The sequence below is a fragment of the Felis catus genome, chromosome X, assembly GCF_018350175.1.
Source record: "Felis catus isolate Fca126 chromosome X, F.catus_Fca126_mat1.0, whole genome shotgun sequence".
NCBI classification, from domain to species: domain Eukaryota; kingdom Metazoa; phylum Chordata; class Mammalia; order Carnivora; family Felidae; genus Felis; species Felis catus.
In genome coordinates, this window is record NC_058386.1 from 73,537,167 (window position 1) to 73,562,732 (window position 25,566).

At 35.7% G+C, this 25,566-nt stretch overlaps 1 long non-coding RNA gene across 1 annotated transcript; it reads right to left on the bottom strand.

The window, feature by feature from the left end:
- Positions 1 to 7,826: 7,826 nt before the first annotated feature.
- On the bottom strand, positions 7,827 to 18,827 carry LOC109496552. Its single transcript, XR_002152644.2, has 4 exons — positions 18,686 to 18,827; positions 17,765 to 17,845; positions 8,501 to 8,568; positions 7,827 to 7,906 (listed from the first exon to the last, which is right to left on the bottom strand). It is a non-coding gene; the product is annotated as an uncharacterized LOC109496552 (long non-coding RNA).
- Positions 18,828 to 25,566: the final 6,739 nt, after the last annotated feature.

A 25,566-nucleotide genomic window follows, 5' to 3' on the forward strand; every position in this document is an offset into this window, starting at 1 on the left:
CAGGAAAGAACATCCAATGGAAAAAAGACAGTCTCTTTAACAAATGGTGCTGGGAGAACTGGACAGCAACATGCAGAAGGTTGAAACTAGACCACTTTCTCACAAAATTCACAAAAATAAACTCAAAATGGATAAAGGACCTGAATGTGAGATAGGAAACCATCAAAACCCTAGAGGAGAAAGCAGGAAAAGACCTCTCTGACCCCAGCCGTAGCAATCTCTTACTCGACACATCCCCAAAGGCAAGGGAATTAAAAGCAAAAATGAATTACTGGGACCTTATGATGATAAAAAGCTTCTGCACAACAAAGGAAACAACCAACAAAACTAAAAGGCAACTGAAGGAATAGGAAAATATATTTGCAAATGAGATATCGGACAAAGGGCTACTATCTAAAATCTTTAAAGAGCTCACCAAACTCCACACCCGAAAAACAAATAGCCAGTGAATAAATGGGCAGAAAACATGAATAGACACTTCTCTAAAGAAGACATCCGGATGGCCAACAGGCACATGAAAAGATGCTCAACGTCGCTCCTCATCAGGGAAATACAAATCAAAACCACACTCAGATACCACCTCTCGCAAGTCAGAGTGGCCAAAATGAACAAATCAGGAGACTATAGACGCTGGCGAGGATGTGGAGAAACAGGAACCCTCTTGCACTGTTGGTGGGAATGCAAATTGGTGCAGCCACTCTGGAAAACAGTGTGGAGGTTCCTCAGACAATTAAAAATAGACCTACCCTATGATCTAGCAATACCACTGCTAGGAATTTACCCAAGGGATACAGGAGTACTGATGCATAGGGGCACTTGTACCCCAATGTTTATAGCAGCACTCTCAACAATAGCCAAATTATGGAAAGAGCCTAAATGTCCATCAACTGATGAATGGATAAAGAAATTGTGGTTTATATACACAATGGAGTACTACAGGGCAATGAGAAAGAACGAAATATGGCCCTTTGTAGCAACGTGGATGGAACTGGAGAGTGTGATGCTAAGTGAAATAAGCCATACAGAGAAAGACAGATACCATATGTTTTCACTCTTATGTAGATCCTGAGAAAGTTAACAGAAACCCATGGGGGAGGGGAAGGAAAAAAAAAAGAGGTTAGAGTGGGAGAGAGCCAAAGCAGAAGAGGCTCTTAAAAACTGAGAACAAACTGAGGGTTGATGGGGGTGGGGAAGGGGGGGTGGGTAATGGGTATTAAAGAGGGCACCTTTTGGGATGAGCACTGGGTGTTGTATGGAAACCAATTTGACAATAAATTTCATATATTGAAAAAAATAAATATAAAAAAGAAAAGAAAAGAAAAGAAAAAAGAAAAAAAAAGAAAAATGTGGTATATACATACAATGGAATAGTACTCAGGAATCAAAAGTAATAAAATCTTGTGATTTGCAATGACATGAATGGAGCTAGAGTGTATATGCGAAGCAAAGTAAGTCAGTCGTAGAAAGAAAAATGCCATATGATTTCTCTCATATGTTGAATGTAAGGAAAGAGATTAACATATGCGAAGGGAAGAAGAAGAAGAAAGGGAAACAAACTATAAGTGATTCTTAACAATATAGAACATACTGAGGACTGATGGAGGGTGGTGGGTAGGAGATACGCTAGATGAGTGATGAGTATTAAGGAGTGCATTTTTTATGATATGTAGTGGGTGCACTGTGTAAGTGGTGAGTCATTGAATTCTACTCCTAAAGCCAATATTGCACTGTGTTAACTAATTAAAATTTAAATTGAAAAATACAATAATATATATTTTTAAAAAGACATAGGGTATCAAAATGGATTAAAAAAAGACTCAATTATATGCTATATAGAAGAGATTCATTTGAGACCTACAGAAACCTGTGGATTGAAAGTGACAGGATGGACAAATATTTATCATGCTATTGAACTTCAAAAGAAAGTCTACTAGTACCAAAGAACTAGATTTTAAACCAAAAACTGTAACATGGAATGAAGAAGGGCACTATATCATAATAAAAGGATCCATGCAAGAAGAAATATAACAATTCAAAATGCATATGCCTCCAACTGGGAGCGCTTAAATATGTAAATCAAACAATAACATATGTAAAGAAATTCATTGCTATAATACAGGACTTTAACAGCACACTTACAGCAATGGAGAGATCATTATTAGGAAATCAACAAAGAAACAATGGCTTTGAATAACACACTGGACCAGGTGGCCTTCACAGATATATTAAGAACATTTCATCTTAAAGTAGCAGATAACACATTATGTTCAATTGCACATTGAACATTTTCCAGAATAGATCACATACTGGGCCACAAATCAGGACTTAATAGGTACAAAAAGAAATTGAGATCATACCATGCATCTTTTCTGAACACACTCTGAAACTTGCAGTCAACTGAAGACAAAATTTGGAAAGACCACAAATACTGGAGTTTAAAGAACATCCTAGTAAAGAAGGGGTTATGGGGTACCTGGGTGGATTAATTGGTTGACTGTCTGACTCTTCATTTTGGCTCAGGTTGTGACCCCAGGTTTGTGGGATTGAGACCCATGTTAGGCCCCATGCTTAACATAGAGTCTGATTAAGATTCTCCCTCTGCCCCTCTCCCCTGCTCATTCTCTCTCTCTTTAAAAAATAATTTTAAAAATTAAAACATAACAAAAACCGAGCAATCAAAAAAAATGAATGAATGAGTAAACCATGGAATTAAAGAGGAATTTTAACAAAATACAAGGAAGCAAATGAAAATGAAGACAAAACAGTCCAGAACCTTTGGATTGCAGCAAAAGTGGTCATACTATGGAAGTATATAGCAATACAAGTCTACATCAAAAGCAAATACACAGTGTAATCATATCCCTAAAGGAGCTAGAAAAGGAAGAGCAAATAAAGCTTAAAGCTAATAGAAGAAGAGAAATAATAAAGATTAGAGCACAAATAAATGATATACTGAATCCAGAAATGTACACAAAATGAATGGCCAACTCATCTTCAACAAAACAGAAAAGAGTATTCAATGGAAAAAAAAAAGTCTCTTCAGCAAATAGTGCCAGGAAAACTGGACAGCAACATGCAGGAGAATGAACTTGGACCACTTTCTTACACCATACACAAAAATAAATTCAAAATGGATGAAAGGCCTAAATGTGAGACAGAAAACCAACAAAACAGGAGAAAAAAGCCAGCAATGTCTTTGACCTCAGCCAAATCAATTTCTTGCTATACATGTCTCCAAAAGCAAGAGAAATAAAAAGCAAGAGAAATAAAAAGCAAAAGTGAATGATTGGGACCTCATCAAGATGAAGAGATTCTGTACAGTGAAAGAAACAAGCAAGAAAACTAAAAGGAAACCAAGAGAATGGGAGAAGTATTCGCAAGTGACATATCTGATAAAGGGTTAGTATCCAAAATAAAAAAGAATTTATCAAACTAAACACCCCAAAAACAAATAATCCAGTGAAGAAATGGGAATAAGCCATGAATGGATACTTACCTAAAGAAGACATACAGACGGCCAACAGACACATGAAAAGAATCTCAACATCACTTATCATCAGGGAAGTATAAATCAAAACCACAATGAAATACCACGTCACACAGCACACCTGTCAGAATGGCTTAAATGAACAACTCAGAAAACATTGGATGTTGGTAAGGACGCAGAGAAAGGGGGACACTTTTGCACTGTGGATCAAATGAAAAATAGTGCAGCCACTCTTGAAAACTGTATGGAGGTTCCTCAAAAATTAAAAATAGAGCTACCTTACAGCTCAGTAATTGCACTACTATGTATTTACTCTAAAAATACAAAAAATTCTGATTTTAAGGGCACATGCACCCCGATGTTTATAGCAACACTATCAACAATAGCCAAATTATGGAAAGAGCCCAAATGTCCATTTACTGATAAATGGACAAGGAAGACGTGGTATATATACATAGAATGGAATATTATGCAGTGATGACAAAGAATGAAATCTTGCCATTTACAACAATATGGATGGAACTAGAGTGTATTATACTAAGAGAAATAACTCAATCAAAGAAAGACAAATCTCACATGTTTTCACTCATATGTGGAATTTAAGAAAAAAAACAGATAAACATAGGGGAAGGGAATGGAAGAAAGATAAAAACAGAGAGGGATGGGATGCTTGAGTGGCTCAGTCTACGTATTTTTATTTGTATTACTGAAACAGGAAGAAATAGAAAACTTGAACAGACCCATATCCAGCAAAGAAATTGAATCAATAATCAAAAATATCCCAACAAACAAAATTCTAGGGTTAGGTGGCTTCATAGGGAAATTCTACCAAACATTTAAAGAAGAGTTAATACCTATTCTTTTCAAACTTGTCAAAAGAATAGAAATGGTGGGGCGCCTGGGTGGTTCAGTTGGTTGAGCGTCCAACTTCAGCTCAGGTCATGATCTCATGGTTCATGAGTTCGAGCCCCGCATTGGGTTCTGTGCTAATGGCTTGGAGCCTGGAGCCTGCTTCAGATTATGTGTCTCCCTCTCTCTCTGCCCCTCTGCCGCTCACACTCTGACTCTCTCTCTCAAAAATAAATAAACATTAAAAATCGAAAAACAGAAATGGAAATAAAATTAACAAACTAATTCTATAAGGCCAGCATTATCTTTAATTCAAAAACAAAGACCTCATTTAAAATGAGTATTATGTGCCAATATCCCTGATTAAAATGGATGTAAATATTCTCAACAAGATGCTATCAAATCTAATCCAAGTGTAAATTAAAATAATTATTCACCATGATAAAGTGGGATTAATTCCTGGGTTGCAAGGCTGGTTCAATATTCACAAATTAATCGATGTGAAACACCACACTAATAAAATAAAGAATAAGAACCATGTGATCCTGCCCATAGATTCAGGAAAAAAAACATTAAAAAAAAAAACACAGTCTTCATTCTTTATTATACCCTCAACTAAATATAGACTGAAGGTACCTCAACATCATAAAGGCCATATACAAAAGACACACATCTAATATCATCCTCAATGAGGAAAAACTGAGAGCCTTTCCCCTATGGTCAGGAACAAGACAAGGATGACTACTATCACCATTGTTATTTAACATACTACTAAAATTCCTAGCCTCATTGATCAGAAAGCAAAAATAAATAAAAGACATCAAATCAACAAGGAATAAGTCAAACTTTCCCTATTTGCAGACAGTATGATATTTTATGCACCAAACCTGGAGGACTCCACCAAAATATTGGTAGATATGATACATGAATTCAGCAAAGTTGCAGGATACAAAATTAATATACAGAAATCGGTTGTATTTCTATGCACTAATAATGAAGCTGCAGAAATAAAAAATCAAGGATTCAATCTCATTTACAATTATACCAATATCCATTAGATTCCTAGGAATAAATCTAACCAAGGAGGTAAAATATCTGTACTCTGAGAACTAAAATACATTAACGAAAACTTGTAGATGAAACAAAGTAATGGAAAAATATTCCATGCACATGGATTGGAAGAAAAAACATTGTTTTTTTTTTTAATTTTTTAATGTTTATTTATTTTTGACAGAGAGAGAGACAGAGCATGAGCGGGAGAGGGGCAGAGACAGAGGGAGACACAGAATCCAAAGCAGGCTCCAGGCTCTGAGCTGTCAGCACAGTGCCTGATGCAGGGCTCGAACTCACAGACTGCAAGATCATGACCCAAGCCAAAGTCGGACACTCAACTGACTGAGCCACCCAGGCGCCCCTGAAAGAAAAAAAAAATGTTAAAATGTATATACAACCCAAAGCAATCTACACATCTAATGCAATCCCTATCAAAATCCCACCAGCAATTTTCACAGAGCTAGAATAAAAAATTCTAAAATTTGTATGGAACTAAAATAGACCCTGAATAGCCAAAGCAATTTTGAAAAAGGAAATCAAAGCTGGATGCATCACAATTATGGATTTCCTGCTATATTACAAAGGTGTAGCGATCATAAAAGTATGGTATTGGCACAAAACAGACTCATAAATCAATGGAACTGAATATAAAACCCAGAAATGGACCCACAAAAATATGGTCACTTAATCTTCAACAAAGCGGGAAAGAATATCCAATGTGAAAAGGACAGTCTGTTCAACAAATGGTGTTGGAGAAACTGGATAGTAACATGCAGAAGAATGAAACTGGACTAACATCTTATACACAAAAATAAATTCAAAATGAATGAAAGACCAAAGTGTGAGACAGGAACTTATAAAGCCTACAGGAGAACATAGACAGCAACCACTTTGACATCAGCAGTCACAACATTTACTAGACATGTCTCCCAAGGCAAGGGAAACAAAAGCAAACATGAACTATTGGGACTTCATGGAGATAAAAAGCTTCTGCACAGCAGGGTGTCTGGGTGGCTCAGTCAGTTAAGTGCTGGACTTTGACTCAAGTCATGATCTCATGGTTTGTGGGTTTGAGCCCCAAGTCGGGTTCTGTGCTGATATCACAGAGCCTGGAGCCTACTTTGGTTTCTGTGTCTCCCCCTCTCTCTGCCCCTCCCCTGCTCATGCTCTCTCTCTGTCACTCAAAAATAAATAAACATTCAAAATATTAAAAACTTATGCACAACAAAGGAAAGAACAAAACTGAATGGCAACCTACAGAATGGTAGAAGATATTTGCAAATGACATAACTGATAGTATGCAAAATCTATAAAGAACTTATCAAACTCAGCATCCAAAAAACAAGTAATCCATTAAGAAATGCATAGAATACATGAATAGACACTTTTCCAAAGAAGATCTCCAAATGGCTAATAAACAAATGAATAGATTCTCGACATCACTCATTATCAGGGAAATCTGAACCAAAGTACAATGAGGTATCTCCTCACACCTGGCAGAACGGCTAAAATTAACAACACAGGAAACAAAAGATTTTGGCAAGGATGTGGAGAAAAGGGAACCCTCTTGCACTGTTGCTGGGAACTCAGACTAGTGCACACTTTCTGGAAAACAGTAGGGATTTTCTTCAAAACGTTAAAAATAGAACTACCCTTGGGGCGCCTGGGTGGCTCAGTCGGTTAAGCATCTGACTTCAGCTCAGGTCACGATCTCGCGGTCCGTGAGTTCGAGCCCCGCATCGGGCTCTGGGCTGATGGCTCAGAGCCTGGGGCCTGCTTCCGATTCTGTGTCTCCCTCTCTCTCTGCCCCTCCCCCATTCATGCTCTATCTCTCTCTGTCTCAAAAATAAATAAACGTTAAAAAAATTTAAAAAAAAATAGAACTACCCTATGAGTCACTATTGAATTACTAGGTATTTACGTAAAGGATATAAAAACACTGATGCAAAGGGGTGTCAGAGACTATGAATCTGGAGTTCTCTCTTGTCCACCAAGAGAGCGGATGCAGAATTGAATATGAGAGAGGCTAATGTCTGGGAAGAGACAAGAGCTCTGAACAGGGGTTTATCTCCATATTTATTGAGCTCACAAGATATTACCCACATGGTGAACATGAAGAAAACAAGATCTTACACACATGAATTTAGAGAAAAAAATCATACAGTAATCATTAGCTTGTGTAAGAAGCAAAAGGTCTGGGAGGCAAGTGGACTTCGTGATAAAAGTACAATAGTATATCGGAGTCAGATGGAAAGTAATTTACTGCAGGTTATATAACAAATTACTCGTGATCCCATCACACTATCCCTCTAGCTAACCTCGGGCACTTTCACCTCGTGGTGATGGCTTTCCACCTTAAGCTTTTTTCTAACCCATTTAGCAAGTACAGCTTATTTCCCCACAGTTCTTCTTCTTCTTTTTTTTTTTTTTTTTTTTGTCATCTTAAGTTTACATGCAAGGACCATCATGATGAGCTTCTGATCCTTCTTTTGCTGTCGAGCGGTTTGGAGGGGGATTCTGCAAAGGTATAAAAAGAGACACTGTAAAAGTATTCTATTTCCCAGAGTTATCCAAAATTTGATATGGGCATTATCCAATAGAGGGTTAACGTCTTTCCAAAAAGACCATGAGTCAGCCCATTCGTCTCTTAGATCTTTGGAGTATTATAGCTGTTGGTGTAATGTTACATCTAAATTTTCTATCACAGGGAAGCTTAGAATGGAGGATTTGATGATGAATTGAATGAGTACATGTGCAGTTTGACAGTGTGGTGAAGACTAATTTCAGCAATGGTAGCAGGGGCTATAGTGCTTACTGTAGCTAAGACCCCCATGATTAAGAAACCTATGGATCACCTTTGCCTGATTAATAAATAACAGTGGCAGAGATCAGGGTCATCAGATATACATTAGGGGCATATTTAATCGCCAGCCTGGTTATACAGGTGTTTAAGGCTTCCCCATATTATATCAGGGTCAAGGACTTGCGTTTATGGAGTGGCTACAGGATGAGGAGCCAATGAAAAGGCTTCTTCCATCTTGGAAAAAAAATGAGAGTGGTGGTAGCTCATTCAGAGTCATTCTCTGGAAGTCCTGGTTGATTGAAACATACTCAGGGGGTGTCCATCATGCCATGACACAGCTTCACCAAATGAGAGGGAATCCAGAGAGGTTGGGAATCTGAAAGAACACAAACATATCCTCAAACCCAGGTGAGAAGTTTTAACCAGCACGAGAAGATGAGAGGGTTTATCTAGTTTAGAAGAATGTAGCTCAGCTGTGATTAGTCCTTGAGGGTCAAGATTCAAAAATTTAAGAGTGATCATAGCATGCTCAAGGAGAAGTTGAGGCTTTAATGTAGACAACCATGGGTCATCCCCACATTTTTAAACATATTTTTAAGTTTATTATGTGCTTAGTTCTACAATTGCTTGGCCTTGTGGATTATAAGGAAATTTAATTTTATCTGCCATTCCCTTCTGGCTTTATTTCCCACATCATTCCCTCTTGAACAATTTTAGCCCTTATAATCTTTAATATTGATGAGGGTGGATGGTCTTATCTTCTGTAACTTCTTCCTGCTGAATAGGGGTGTAGAGATGTCCCTACCTATGGGTTAACATTGCTCAGTTGAGGTAGGTATGGGGTAGTTACAAAAGGGAAAGACAGAGTTCAGGGGAAACAGAGCCTCCTTGAGTAGAAAGGATCATCTGTCTACTGGTAGTTATAGCAGTCCAAGAGTCACAAAATTTTGACAAAAAGACTCAGAAATTAACATGATTAAAAGATCTAATGCAATTGATGAGGAAATTCAGTTATTTCTGTAGCACATAACACTTCAATAATCAGAATATCAAGTGATGACATTATACCAAAAATACATTAAAACTAGGAATTGCATATAATCTCTAGGATAGTTATAGCATTTACTGAGCTATAACCTAAGTCTTAATATTTGTTTGACAGTGCTTCCAGAGTAACTAACTTAACACACCAAAGAAGCCTAATTGATCAAAAAGACTTCATTTACGATTTAAATCTTTGGAAATTTGTAAAAACAAAACAAAACAAACAACAAGTAAAAACCTCATAAAGTTATAAAGCACAAAGCATGCTTACCGTTAGACCCAAATACCCTTAGTTTCTCTGCAATAAGAAGCCAAAATGAGATAAGCCTTGTTTAGTAATCAATGCTTTAGAATCCAATCTTATTTAGAAAAGGCCTATATGTCCAACAAATTCAATCCCAATTTATCATGCAAGCAAAACTTTTTAAGTTACTAAAGCCTTTGAAATCAATCTTAACAATTACCTATGAAAACTATGAGATAAAGTTTCCCAGTTTTCCAAGGGCAAGAAGTCTTGTGAGTTTTCTCTGAGGGGTCTGTAAACACCGTAAAGGCATTCTAAGTAGGTTGTAGCATTGGGGTAAGAATATAGTTATAGGGAATCTTTTGTTCCTTTAAAAGGTTAGATTTTTCCCAATGACAAAGGAGGGAGTCAACATTCTGTGGATGTAGGGGTGCTGAAGGGCTTGGCTGACAGTAAGGAGGCTTAAATTCCTTGGAAAAATTTATATTTACTTTGTGTGGGTCTATATCTTCATAAACAGCATCTGCCCTCAAGGGGAGAATGGCTATAGGGACAATAGACCATGTGAGAATAAACTCAGGTGGAACATTTGGGCCTTCTGTATAGTGTGCCTTTAGAGTTTTACCTATTCATTCCCAAATGTCTAGGTCAAGGGTTTAAAGGTTCCTTGCTCAGGAAACCAAGGGCAATGTTGCTGGATAATCATTAATAATTTAAGGAGTGCTATACAAATATATTGTTTCTGTTCTGGGGATAAGAAGTCTCCCATAATGATTCTCTCAAAAGTTCCGTGGCAGGGAATCCTAATATAGTTTTGCTTTTCTCTTACCTCATAAGGAGAGATTGTAGTCACATGCACTTTTTCTTTTTTTTTTTTTTTTTTAGAGTTCTAGTTGTTCTGCAGAGTTCTGCAGTCCTTGAGTTATGTTGGCTTCTTAGCTACATAAGCCTCTAGTCACATTGGCCTCTAGCCATGTCACTTTCTAGCATGTCACCTTTGTAGCTACATCAGCTCCTAGTCACCTCCCCTTCTGTCACATTGACTTCTTAGTCACATTAGCTTTTCTTCTAATCATGTCTTCTGCTATCACATTGCCTTCTAGTCAAATCGCCTTCTATTATGTTGGGTTTTCTTCTATTCACGTACGGTTCTTATCATGTTAGCTTCACATTGCCTTCTGTCATGTTGGGGTCACCATCTGTTACAGACTATGAGTCTGGAGTTTTTTCATGTCTAGCAAGAGAGCAAATGCAGAATGGAATACGAGAGAGGCTAATGTCTGGGAGGAGACAAGAGGTTCTAACAGGGGTTTCATCTCCATATTTATTGAGCTCACGTGATATTACCCACATGGTGAATGTGAAGAAAACAAGATTTACCCACGTGAATATGGAGAAAACAATAAGAGAGTAATCACTAACTTGTATAAGAAGCAAGGGGTCTGGGAGGCAAGTGGAGTTTATGATCAAAGTTCAATAGTATATTGGCATCAGATGGAAAGTAATTTCCTGCGGGTGATATAACAAGTTACTTATGATCCCATTACAATATCCTGGTAGTTAACCTCAGACACTTTCTCCCCATGGTGGTGGCTTTCTACCCTAAGCTTTTTTCTAACCGATTTATGTAAGTAGAACGTATTTCCCCACAAAGGGGCACATGCACCCCAATGTTTATAGCAGTATTATCAGCTACAGCCAAATAATGAAGAGAGCTCAAATTTTCATCAACTGATACATATATAAAGAAGATTAGTATATAAATACAATGGAATATTACTCAGCCATCAAATATGATGAAATCTTGGCATTTGCAATCATATGGATGGAGCTAGAGTGTATTATGCTAAGCAAAATAATTCAGTCACAGAAATACAAATATCATGTGATTTTACTCATATGTGGAATTTGAGAAACAAAACAGATCAACATAGGGGAAGGAGGAAATAAAAAGAGTGAAGCAAAACATAAGAGACTCAATGATAGAGAACACACTGAGGGTTTCTGGAGGGGAGTTGATTGAGGGATTGGCTAAATGGGTGATGGCTATTAAGGACAGCACTTGTGATGAGCCCTGGGTGTTATATGTTAGGGATGAATCACTAAGTTATACTCCTGAAACCAATATTACACTGTATGTTACCTACCTATAATTTAAATAAAGAGTTAAAACAAATAAAAAAAATAATTCATGATAAAAAACACAGTGTCATTTACATTATAAGTAAACAAATAAAATGCTTAGGTATAAATTTCACACACTACGTGCAAGGCATATATGATATGAGGAATTTTACAAAACCCTGATGAAAGTAATTAAAGAACTAAATAAATTAAGGGATATTTCATGTTCATGGATGGGAAGACTCAGTATTGTAAGCTGTCAGTTCTCCCCAAATTAGTATAGAGATTTAACACAATTCAAGTAAAAATTCCAAGAAGTTATTTTATGGCTATAAAAAAAATGGAATCTGAAGTTTACATAGTGAGGCAAAATACCCAATATTGACAGCATAATATTGAAGGAGATGAGAAAATAAGAGGACTGACACTACCCCAACTTCAAGACTTACATTAAAGTGGTAGTTATCAAGACAGAGTCATATTGGCAAAAGAATAGGCAAATTGATCAATGGAACAGAATAAGAGCTCAAAGGTCCACAAAAATATAGTCAACTGATTTTGACAAAATAAAGAAAGGATTGGATTTAATAAAGAAAGGACTTTTTTTTAAACAAATGGTATTGGAGAAATTGGATATACCCGTGCAAAAATAATAATAAATCCAGAAACAGACCTTACACCCTTCACAAAAATTAACTCACAATGGGTCATAGACATGAATACATAAAACAACTGTATAATACTCCAAGATATAACATAAGAGAATATCTAAATAACCTTAGGGTTGGCAATGACAATGATGTAACTCTTTTAAGAAAAAAAAATCAGATTCAGTTAGAACACTTAAAAAAAAAAAAAGTTTTTTTCTCCAAATACACTGTGAAGAGAATGAAAAGGTAAGTCACCAATTGGAAAGAAATATTTGCAAAAGATATATCTTATTAAATAATATTAACACAAATACACAAATAATTTTAAAAATGAATAGCCCAGTTAAAAATGGGGAATAGACTGGGGTACCTGGGTGGCTCAGTCAGGTAAGCATCCAACTCTTGGTTTCAGCTTAGGCCATGATCTCACAGTTTGTGAGTTTGAGCCCTGCATCGGGCTTTGTGCTGACAGCATGAGCATGTTTGGGATTCTCTCTCACTCTCTCTGCCCCTCCCATGCTCACATGGTGTCTCTCTCTGTCTCTGCCACTGTCTCTGCCTCTGTCTGTCTGTCTCTCTCTCAAAATAAATAAATAAATAAATAAACAAACAAATAAATAAATAAATAAATAAACTTTTAAAAATGGGGAAAAGATTTAAATTGTTTTGAATATACACCTAGAAATGGGTTTAGTGGGTCATATAGTAGTTCTATTTTTAATTTTTTGAGGAACCACTATATTGTTTTCCATTTTGCATTTCCATCAACAATGTGCAAGGGTTCTAATTTCTCCACATTTTCACTAACATTTGTGTTTTGTTCTTTTGATGATAGCCATTCTGACAAGTGTTGAGTTGATATCTCATTATGGTTTTGATTTGCATTTCTCTAATAATTTGTGATGTGTAGAATTTTTTCATATACCTGCTGACCATTTGTATGTTTTCTTTGGACAAATATCTATTCAAGTCCTTTTCTTTTCATATCTTAAAATCAGGTTATTAGTTTTGTTTTGCTTTTACTATTGAATTATGGGAGTTTCTTATATATTTTGGTGTTTAGCCTCTCATCAGAAATATGTTTTGCATGTATTTTATCCCATATTAAGTATTAGCACTCCCATGTTCATTGTTGTATTATTCATAATACCCAAGATGTATAAAAACCTAGTCTATCAACAGATGAATAGAAAACTAAAATATATTATATACATATAATGGAGAAATATTCAGCCTTCAAAAAGAGAAAATTTGCAATATGTGACAACACTAATGAAACTTGAGGACATTATGCTAAGTGAAATAAACTCATTAAACAAAAGTAAATATTGCATGATTCCACTTTTTTATCTAAAAATAGAATAGAATTAAATATAGGAATCAAAGAGAATTAAATGTCTTCTAGAATTAAAGAGTGGAATAATGGTTTCTGGGGGCTGGGAGGGGATGGGGTGTTATTTATCAACAGGCATAAAGTGTCAGTCAAGTACGATGAATAAGCTCTAGGTATCTGCTGTATAATCTTATACCTATAGTTAATAATAATATACTTTACACTTAAAAGTTTTTTAAGAGGACAGAAGTCATATTAAACATACTTTGCATGCTAAAATAAAACTTAAAAAAAGAAAAAAATGGAGAAAAGTTCTGAACAGACACTTCACCAGAGATTAAATGCAGATAGAAAATTGAAAGTATTATTGCTAAGTGAAATAAGTCAGTCAGAGAAAGAATAATGCCATAAAATTTAATTCATATATGGAATTTAAGAAACAAAACAAATGAGCAAAGGAAGAAAAATAGTGATAGGGGCAAGCCAAGAAACATACTCTTCACTACAGAGAACAAACTGATGGTTACCACAAGGAAGGTGGGTGCGAGGATGGGTTAAATAGGTGATCGGGATTAAGGAGTGCACTTGTGATGAGCACCTGGTGTTCTATTGAAGTGTTGAATCACTATATTGTACACCTGAAACTAATATTACACTGCATATTTACTAACTGGAATTTAAATAAAAAACTTAAAAAATACTAACAAATATTTTTAAAAAGGTGATCAACATAATATGCCATTAGGGAATTGAAAAGTAACAGTGAGATACCAGTATACATTTCTTAGAATGCAAACATTTAAAACATGGACAGTATCAAATGCTGACAAGTATTCGTAGCAACAGGAACTCTCACTCATTGCTCATGGGGATGAAAAATGTTAAATCCACTTTGTAAAACAGTGTTTTTACAAACAGAAACACATTCTTAGCATAGACTCCAGCAATTGTGCTCCTTAGTATATACCCAAATGAAATGAAAATATTTCCACGCTAAAACTTGATCACTGATCTTTATAGCAGCTTTACTCTTAATTGACAAAACTTGGAATAACCAAGATGTTTTTCAGTATATATGTTGATAAATAAAGTGGTACATCTAGACAATATAATATTATTGTCAAAGCTATAAAAGAAATGCAGGACCTGAGAATAAACTGAGGGTTGATGGGGGGTGGGAGGGAGGGGAAAGTGGGTGATGTACATTGAGGAGGACACCTGTTGGGATGAGCACTGGGTGTTGTATGGAAACCAATTGGACAATAAATTTCATATTAAAAAAAAGAAATGCAGGACATGAAGAAACATGGGAGAATCTTAAGTGTAGGAAGTCAAGGAAGACTATCTGAAAAGGCTACATACTGTATGATTTTGTTTATATTACATTCTGGAAAAGGCAAAACGTATGGAGACATTAAAAAGATGAGTAATTGTTAGGGTATAGGGAAAAGGAAGGGATAAATAGGCAAATCACAGAGAAGTTTTGGGACAGTGAAACTCTATTGTATGATAGTGTAATAGTAGATACATAATATTATACATTTGCCAAACCCATAATTACACCATCAATGGTGGACCCCAATATAAACCATGGACTTTGGTGGATACTGATGTGTCAATGTTGGCTCATCAATTGTTAAAAATATATCACACTGCTGCAGGATATTGATGGTGAAGCTAAAGTGTATGTAGGTACTCTACATTTTCCACTCATTTTTTTTCTGTGAGTATAAAACTACTCTAAAAATAGCTTACTAATTTTTCAGAAAGCCACATAAAGGTAACTAGCTACTATCTTGTGCCATGATAAATTGCCAAGGCAACAAGCAAGTTTCAATAAATTGTGAAAAATAATGTTTTGTCATGCCTTTAAGTGTCAGAAGAACAATGAAGACGGGTCTTCAGAAAGTCCTTTATTTCAGTTGTGATGGTATGATAGTATAAAGTTATCCACTAAAATCAAGTTTCTTTACCTTATACTTTCCTTAAATACACACAATATTTGTTTTCTAAAAGCCTACTTTTGAATACAATTCGATGTTGTGGTCCATTACAGAAGTTGATAAAATAAAAATAAAACTATTTAATTAAACAATGTCATACAAGTGTTTTCATTAATATTAATTCACCCACAACTAGTTATTAAAAAGAGAAATGGGTGCATGTTTTCTTTATAGAAAGAAAAAAATAGTAACTATTTTTTCTTTGTACCTTCAATTCAAAGAATATATGTCCCTCAGATTAAGAGAAGTTGTGACTATGTTGTTGGTTTGTCTTCCTTCTTCTATCAGTCCTCAGAAATGGAACTCACACTTTATTGAAATTAGTATTTCAGTTTATTTTTCAAATAATCACCCATTTCTAGACCTAAAGTCTCCTGGTGTAAAGGTATAACATAATGTTAAAAGAAATATATGTTGTACACTGCATATTTTCATTTACAATTTCAGAGTTGTATGCCAATTGCTCCTAACAATAAAAAGGATGAATTAAAATACTAAGATAAAAATATTTAGATGTTAAAATACTCTGAGTTGAAAATATTTCTTCATGTTAAATATATATTCAGGTTTTATAATGGCCTTTGTTCTTTGCATTATATCAGGCACAAAATTTTCTTTTGGGTCAAAAGAGAAGGTTAGACTTCTTGCTTCCTAAAAGTATTGTAGCAAGAACTAGAAATTATGGTTTCTATAAAAATATAGCTAGAGAGAGGAAGATGGTAGTAAAGTAAGAGGACAGTGGGCTTGTCTCCTCCCATAGACACAACAAGATAACTATCAAATCATCCGAAATACTCCAGAAATTGACCTGAGGACTGACAGAACAAACTTCACAACTAAAGGGAGAGAAGAGGCCACATCAAAGAAGGTAGGAAGTGTGGAAAAAATGTTTAGGGGAGAGAGGGAACATGAATCACAGCTGCTGCAGAGAAGAGTGAGCCATGATTTCAGAGAAGGGCAAGAGTGAAAGGACCACACAGGGGCATGCACATGGGCACATGGAGGACATTTTCTAAAGGCCATTGGCTTAGAAAAGGAAAGGGGATGAATTTTATGAGTTCTTGTCACCAGTGGGAATTAAAGTCTAGAGATGTGTTTAATGTTTATTTATTTATTTTTGAGAGCAAAAGAAAGAGGATGAGCAGGAGAGGGGCAGAGAGAAAGGGAGACACAGAATCCGAATCAGGTTCCAGGCTCTAAGCTATCAGCACACAGCCTGACACTGGGCTCAAACTCATGAGCTGTGAGATCATGACCTGAGCCGAAGTCTAATGCTTAACCAACAAGCTACCCAGGTGCCCCAAAGCCTAAAGTGTTAAAGGACAGCTGGCTTGGCTAATATAGAGCATGTCAGTCACTTTGATGCTCCTGAAGAGAAGACAGGAAAACAACCCAGGGGCAGACTGTCTGGAAACAACAATCTGAAGAACATCTGGGACACACAGAGGGAAGATTATTTGCTCTTCTTGGAGCACATCCTTGAGTGACGGATTTCATGGAGATGACTCTCCGGAACAAAGGAGCTGTGTGGCACCATTTCCCTCACTTGCCCCTGTGCATAAACACAAAGCCACCAGCAAGAAACAGTGCATAGCCCATACTGTCTGCCTAACTTGCATACAAAAAGTGCTACCACGCTGTGCTCTGGTGGGACTGTCATTCTCAGTAAAGCTTACTTCAGTCCCACCACAGTGGGACAACCCCACTGACCCCCACCAACCCCACAAGACCGCAGAAACCCCTGCCCACACCATGACTCCCAGTAAGAGAGGGCCTCAGTTCTGGTGGAGTCAGTGTTAGGTCTCAATTCACAAGCAGACCACAGCACACCTAGTTAAAACTTACCACATTGGCCAGAGACTAAACACTGCCCACAGCAGGCAAGGAGAGCCTCTGCAAAAGACTAGCTTGAAGGACAGTACAGCCAAAATACAACAGCAGAGGGCATGCAGCACACCACCAGAGACACTCCCTGAAGTACCAGGCCCTGGCCAGTCTATGATCTTTTCTTCATAAGGCCATTACCTGAAGGAGCAAGAGACATAACTGGATTTTCTAACACAGAGAAGGCAGAGACTTAGACAAAATGCCAAGATAGAGGAATTTATCACAAATGAAAGAACAAGACAAGGCCATGGCCAAATATCAAAGTGAAACATATATAAGTAACATACCTTATGGAGAATTTAGAGCAGTTTTCGTTAATATACACACCGGGCTTGAGGGAAGAATAGAACACATCAGTGAGACACTTACTATAGAAAAAATAATTTAAAAAGAATCAATCAGAGATGAAGAATGGAATAAATTAGATTGTAAACAGGCATTTATATTATACTAATATAATACATTTTGAACATATATTGCTTTCAGTATGACCATATCCTTTCTCACTCAGCTGCTATTCTGGAAGTCAAAATGACTTATTTTCTGGAACTTATAGATATCAGGGTAATAATTTTTTTATTATATCTGTCAACATAAATTTCATTTAAATATTTCATAAATTTGTAAAATATGTGCCATTTGAAAATGTTTATTAATGTCTGTATTATTTTAAAATAGGTGGTTCTATCCCCACTACTAACTGCTATTACAATACCCAGTTTGTTTCCTATATGGATATTGTCACAAATTTGAATTAATTTCTTTCCCTTATTCTTCATCTGTCTATGATATTCTCCTCTTAGAATGTGAGAAATATTATGCATAGCAGAGACTATGTCTTGTTCAACAATCTATCCACATTGCCAACCAAAGTGCCTGATATATAAGGGATTCTCAATAAACTCATTTTATATAAGTAAAAGAATGAACCACACATAGATTTTAAAATGTATCTTCATACCATCATATATCAAATGTCACGAAAAATGAATATCAGACAAAACAGACTTTAAAATAGACTACAAGAAGAGACCAAAAAAACTACCACTACATAATGGTAAAGGGAAATATCCAATAAGAGGTTATAAAAATTTTAAAATATTTATGCACCCAGCATGGAAGCACCTAAATAAAGAAAGAAACTATTAACATATATAAAGGAAGTAATTTACAGTAATAATAGTAAGGGAGTTTAACACCACACTTACATCAATGGATAGATCATCCAGATGGGAAATCAACAAGAAAACAATGCCTTTGAATAACACATTGGACCAGTTGGACCTAACAGATATATTAAGAATGTTTCACCTGAAACAAACATAATACACATTAATTTCAAGTACATATGGAACATTCTCTAAAATAGATCACATGTTAGGCCACAAAATAAGCCTCAATAAATTAAAGATATTGAAGTCAAATCATGCATCTTTCCCAAGCACAACAGTATGAGCAGAACACATCTGGAAAGGACACAAATACATGGGCACTAAATAACATGCTACTATATAATTAATTTTAAAACAATTAAATATACATGGAAACAAATTAAAATTAAAACACAATGGTTCAAAATCTTTGGGATATGGCAAAAACGGTTTTAAGAGGGAAGATTAGAACAATACAGACTTACATAAATAAGGAAGGAAAATCTCAGATAAACAGCCAATCGTACACCTAAAGAAGTTAGGAGAAAAAAAAAGCCTAAACCCAGTGGAAGGAAGAAAATGATACAGATAAAGAAGAAATAAATAAAATAGAAACTAAAAAATTAGAACAGATCAATTAAACCAGAAGCTGGATCTTTGAAAAGATTAACAAAATTGATCAAACTTTAGCCAGACTCATGAGAGAACTCAAATAAATGAAATCAGAAATTAAGGAGGAGAAAACAACAACAGCCAACATCACAGAAATACAAACGATTATAAGAGAGCATTATGAAAAATTATATGACAATAAATTGGACAACCTAGAAGAAATGGATGCATTTCTAGAAACATAACCTTCAAAAACTGAATCTGGAAGAAATAGAAAATTTGAACAGACCAATTACTAGCAATTAAATTGAATCAGTAATAAAAAAAAAAAAAAAACTCCAACAAACAAAACTACAGTGCCATACCTCCTCATAGGTGAAATATACCACACATTTAAAGATGAGTTAATATATGTTATTTGTAAACAATTCAGAAAAATAAAACACAAGAAAGCTTCCAAATTTAATGTACCAGACCAGCATTACCCTTATACCAAAACCAGATAAAGAGACAGGAAGAAAGAAAGAAAGAAAGAAAGAAAGAAAGAAAGAAAGAAAGAAAGAAAGAAGAAAGGAAAAAAGAAAACTATAGGCCGATATCTTTGATGAACATGCATTCAAAAATCTTCAACAAAATATTAACAATCTGTGTCAACAATACATAAAAGAAAAAATCATTTACCGCCATCAAGTTGGATTTATTCCAGGGATGAAAGTGTGGTTCAATATTTGCAAATCACTAAACATGCTATATCATAAAACTAGAAAAAGGATAAAAACCACATGATCATTTCAATAGATGCAGAAAAAGCATTAGACAAAGTGAAAATTCCATTCATTATAAAAACTCTCAGCAAAGACAATTTAGGTAAACTTATATCAACATAGTAAAGGCCATATAAGAAAACTCCACAACAAACATAATGATGAAACATTGAGAGATTTTCCTCTAAGATCAGGAATGAGACAGGTATGTCCACTCTCACCACTTTTATTAAATATAGTACTGGAAGTCTTAGCAACAGCAATCAGAAAGAAAAAAAAGAAATAAAAGAAAAATTGTTAAAAAAAATAAAAAAAGAAGTTAAACTGTCACTATTTGCAGATGACATGATATTTATATAGAAAACCTTAAAAGAGTCCACAAAAAATCTATGAGGAATGATAAATGAATCCAGGAAAGTTGGAGGATACAAAATTGATGTGCAGAAATCTGTCCCATTTCTATACACTAATAATGAAGTAACAGAAATAGAAATTAAGAAAGCAACCCCATTTACAATTTCTCCCAAACAATAAGATACCTGAGAATAACTTAAGCAAGGAGGTAAAAGATCTATACTTTAAAAATTATAAAATACTGATGAAAGAAATTGAAGATGAAATAATGGAAAGATATTCGATGGTCATGGATTTGAAGAACCAATATTGTTAAAATACCTATACTACCCAAAGTACTTCACGCATTTAATTCATTCCCTATCAAAATACCAATGTTTTATACAGAACTAGAATCATACTAAAATTTGTATGGAACCAAAAAATACTCTGAATACCTAAGGCAATCTTGAAAAAGAAGAGCAAAGCAGGAGGTATCACAGTCCCAGATTTGAAGATGTATTGCAAATGTGTAATAATCAAAACAGTATGGTACTAGCACAAAAATAGACATATACATCAGTGGAAGAGAATGGAGAATACAGAAATAAACCCATGTTTTTATGACCAATTAATGCAGGACAAAGGAGGTAAAAATATACAATGGGGAAAAGACAGTCTCTCTACCAAATGGTGTTGGGAAAGCTGGACAACTAATGCAAAATAATGAAACTGCACCACAATCTTACAACATACAAAAAATAAATTCAAAATGGATTAAATAACTAAATATGAGACTTGAAACCATAAAATTCATACAGAAAAATATAGGCAGTGCTTTCTGTGGCATCAAATGTAGAAACATTTTCTTTAGAGATGTCTTTTCTGTCAAGGGAAGCAAATGCAAAAATAAACTATTGGGACTACACCAAAATCAAAAGCTTTTGCACAGTGAATGAAACTAGCATCAATAAATGCAACCTATGGAATGGGAGGAGATATTTGGAAATGATATATCTCATAAGGGATTGATATCTAAAACATATAAAGAAATTATACTACTCACACAAAAAATAATAATCCAATGAAAAATGGGCAAAGGGTCTGAATAGACATTTTTCCAAAGACATACTGATGGTCAATAGACATATGAAAAAATGCTCAACATCATTAATCATAAAGAAAATGTAAATTCAAACTACAATGATATAAGATTTTATACCTGACAGAACGACTGAAATAAAAAAAAAAACACAAGAAATAAGTATTGGAAAGGATGTGAAGAAAAAGGAACTCTTATGTGCTGTTGGTGGGAATGTAAATTGGTGCATCCACTGTGGAAAATAGTTGGAAGTTCCTTAAGTAATTAAAAACAAAATGACCATATGATCCATTTATTCCACTATTGGATATTTACCAAAATAAAACAAAAACACTAATTCTGAAAGATATATGCACCTTATTTTTATTGCAGCATTATTTACATTAGCCAAACTATGGAAACAACCCAAGTGACCATGGATAGATGAATGGATAAAGAAGATAAAATATATGATAGATAGATAGATGATAAAGAGATAAAATATATTTTTGGAATATCACTCAGTCATAAAAAGAATGAGGTCTTGCCATTTGCAACATGAATGGACCTAGAATGTATAATGCTAAGTGAAATAAGTCATTCAGAGAAAGACAAATACCATATAATTTCACTCGTATGTGGAATTTGATGATGTTTTGGGTGATGGTGGGGTGGTCTGGAGCCAACAACCAAGAAACAGTTTTTGAAGACATCTTTGGTCCACAAAGGTGATTTTATGAAAGCATGGGGACAGACCTGTGGGCAGAAGAGCTGCCCTGGGGTTGTGACAGGTAACTCATTATATATCGTCAGGTTGGGAGGGGGTCAGGGATAGAGTAAGTCTATATGGAGCTTTGGAAGCAAGGTTTCCAAGACCTGGAGGGGCTTGCTGTTGCTAGGGAAATGCCATTTATTACTGTTTAGTAAAACCTCAGTCATGAAACCCTTCAGATGTATATCGGGGCCATAAGCTTGGAGTATGATTGCAGCATATATCTTGGGGCAGTTGAGATAATGGAAGTAGATTTACAGGACCTCTAGGTTGGGATAATGTTAAGCTAAGATTTTCTTTTGCCCCTAGCAAAGTGTCATCATCTGAGGCAGCTGAGCTCCTAGCAGGAGGTCACCCTGCTGGTTTCAAGAACTTGTCAGTGGGCTATAGGCAGTAAGATAATTTAATTTTTCATTTGCCTTAGTTTCCTGCATCACCATGCCAAGCACTTTAAACCTTTCCTTTATTCTTGGTTAGCCAGGAATGTCCAAGGAATATCACACATATTCCACCTAGAAGAGGGTGCTATTAGCCTATACTTGGCCCTCAGTTTGTCCCACATTCTCTCATCAGAATTAATGAAGCAAAACAAATGAACAAAGAAAAACATATAAATAAGGAAACAGAATCTTTAAAAACAGTGAACAAACTGGTGGTTACCAAAGGGGAAGTGGTTGGAGCAATGGATAAAATAGAGGGGATTAAGAATATACTTATATTTTCATTTTTAAAGCTGATTTATTTATTTTGAGGCGGGTGGGGGGGAAGTCAGAGAGAGAGGGAGAGAGTGAGAAAGAATTCCAAGCAGCCTCCACGAACCATGAGATCATGATCTGAGCCAAAACCAACAGTCTGATTCTTAACTGACTGAGCCACTCAGGTGCTCCAAGAGTACACTTATCTTGATACCTTGATAAGCACTGATATGTGACAAATTGCTTAATCATTATATTGTACACCTGACATTAGTATATCATTGTGTGTTAGTTATACTTGAAATAAAGAAACAAAAAGAATGTATCAGCAGCCTAAATTTTGTATTAAACCTTAAATATGTTATGAAAAAAGTAAGAGGGAATAATTAGAGTCACAAGCATTTTATTTATTTATTTTTAACTTGTTTCATTTTTTATTTTTTTTAATTTACATCCAAATTAGCATATAGTGCAACAACGATTTCAGGAGTAGATTCTTTAGTTCCCCTTACCCTTTTGGCCCATCCCCCCTCCCACAATCCCTCCCATAACCCTCAGTTTGTTCTCCATATTTATGAGTCTCTTCTGTTTTGTCCCCCTCCCTGTTTTTATATTAGATTATTTTTGTTTCCCTTCCCTTATGTTCATCTGTTTTGTCTCTTCAAGTCCTCATATGAGTGAAGTCATATGACTTTTGTCTTTCTCTGACTGACTAATTTCACTTAGGATAAGACCCTCCAGTTCCATCCATGTAGATGTACATGGCAAGATTTCATTCTTTTGGATTGCCGAGTAATACTCCATTGTATCTATATACCACATTTTCTTTATCCATTCATCCATCGATGGGCACTTGGGCTCTTTCCATACTTTGGCTATTGTTGATAGTGATGCTATAAACATGGGGGTGCATGTGCCCCTTCGAAACAGCACACCTGTATCCCTTGGATAAATGCCTAGTAGTGCAATTGCTGGGTCATAGGGTAGTTCTATTTTTAGTTTTTTAAGGAACCTCCATACTGTTTTCCTGAGTGGCTACACCAGCTTGAATTCCCACCAAGGCAAAAGAGATCCTCTTTCTCCACATCCATGCGAACATCTGTTGTTGCCTGAGTTGTTAATGTTAGGCATTCTAACAGGTGTAAGGTGGTATCTCATTGTGGTTTTGATTTGTAGTTCCCTGATGATGAGTGATGTGGAGCATTTTTTCATGTGTCAGTTGGCCATCTGGATGTCTTCTTTGGAGAAGTGTCTATTCATGTCTTTTGCCCATTTCTTCACTGGATTATTTGGTTTTTTGGGTGTTGAGTTTGATAAGTTCTTTATAGATTTTGGAAACTAACCTTTTATCTGATATGTTATTTGCAAATATCTTCTCCATTCTGTCGGTTGCTGTTAGTTTTGCTGACTGTTTCCTTCACTGTGCAGAAGCTTTTTATTTTGATGAGGTCCCAGTAGTTCATTTTTCCTTTTGTTTCCCTTGCCTCTGGAGATATTTTGAGTAAGAAGTTGCTGCAGCAAAGATCAAAGAGGTTTTTGCCTGCTTTGTCCTCAAGGATTTTGATGGCTTCCTGTCTTACATTTAGGTCTTTCAGCCATTTTGAGTTTATTTTGGGGGATGGTGTAAGAAAGTGGTCCAGGTTCATTCTTCTGCATGTCGCTGTCCAGTTTTCCAAGCACCTAGTGCTGAAGAGACTGTCTTTATTCCACTGGGTATTCATTCCTGCTTTGTCAAAGAATAGTTGGACATACGTTTGTGGGTCCATTTCTGGGTTCTTTAGTCTGTTCCATTGATCTGAGTGTCTGTTCTTGTGCCAGTACCATACAGTCTGGATGACTACAACTTTGTCGTATAGCATGAAGTCTGGGATTGTGATACCTCCTGCTTTGGTTTTCTTTTTTAAGATTGCTTTGGCTCTTCAAGGTCTTTTCTGGTTCCATACACATTTTAGGATTATTTGTTCTAGCTCTGTGAAGAATGCTGGTGTTATTTTGATAGGGATTGTATTGAATATGTATATTGCTTTGGGTAGTATCGACATTTTAACAATATTTGTTCTTCTTATCCAGGAGCATGGAATCTTTTTCCTTTTTTTGTGTGTGTCTTCTTCAATTTCTTTCATAAGATTTCTATAGTTTTCAGTGTATAGATTTTTCATCTCTTTGGTTAGATTTATTCCTAGGTATTTTATGGGTTTTGGTACAACTGTAAATGGGATTCCTTGATTTCTCTTTCTGTTGCTTCACTGTTGGTGTCTAGGAGTGCTACCAATCTCTGTGCATTTATTTTATATCCTGCAACTTTTCTGAATTCATGAATCAGTTCTAGCAGTTATTTTTGGTGGCATCTTTTCGGTTTTCCATATAGATTACCATGTCATCTGTGAAGAGTGAAAGTTTGACTTCCTTCTGGACAATTTGGATGCATTTATTCCTTTGTGTTGTCTGATTGCAGAGGCTAAGACTTCCAATAATATGTTGAATAACAGTGGCGAGAGTGGACATCCCTGTCTTGTTCCTGACCTTAGGAGGAAAGCTCTCAGTTATTCCCCAGTGAGGATGATATTAGCATTGGGTTGTTCATATATGGCTTTTATCATCTCGAGGTATGATCCTTCTATCCCTACTTTCTTGAGGGTTTTTATCAAGAAAGGATGCTGTATTTTGTCAAATGCTTTCTC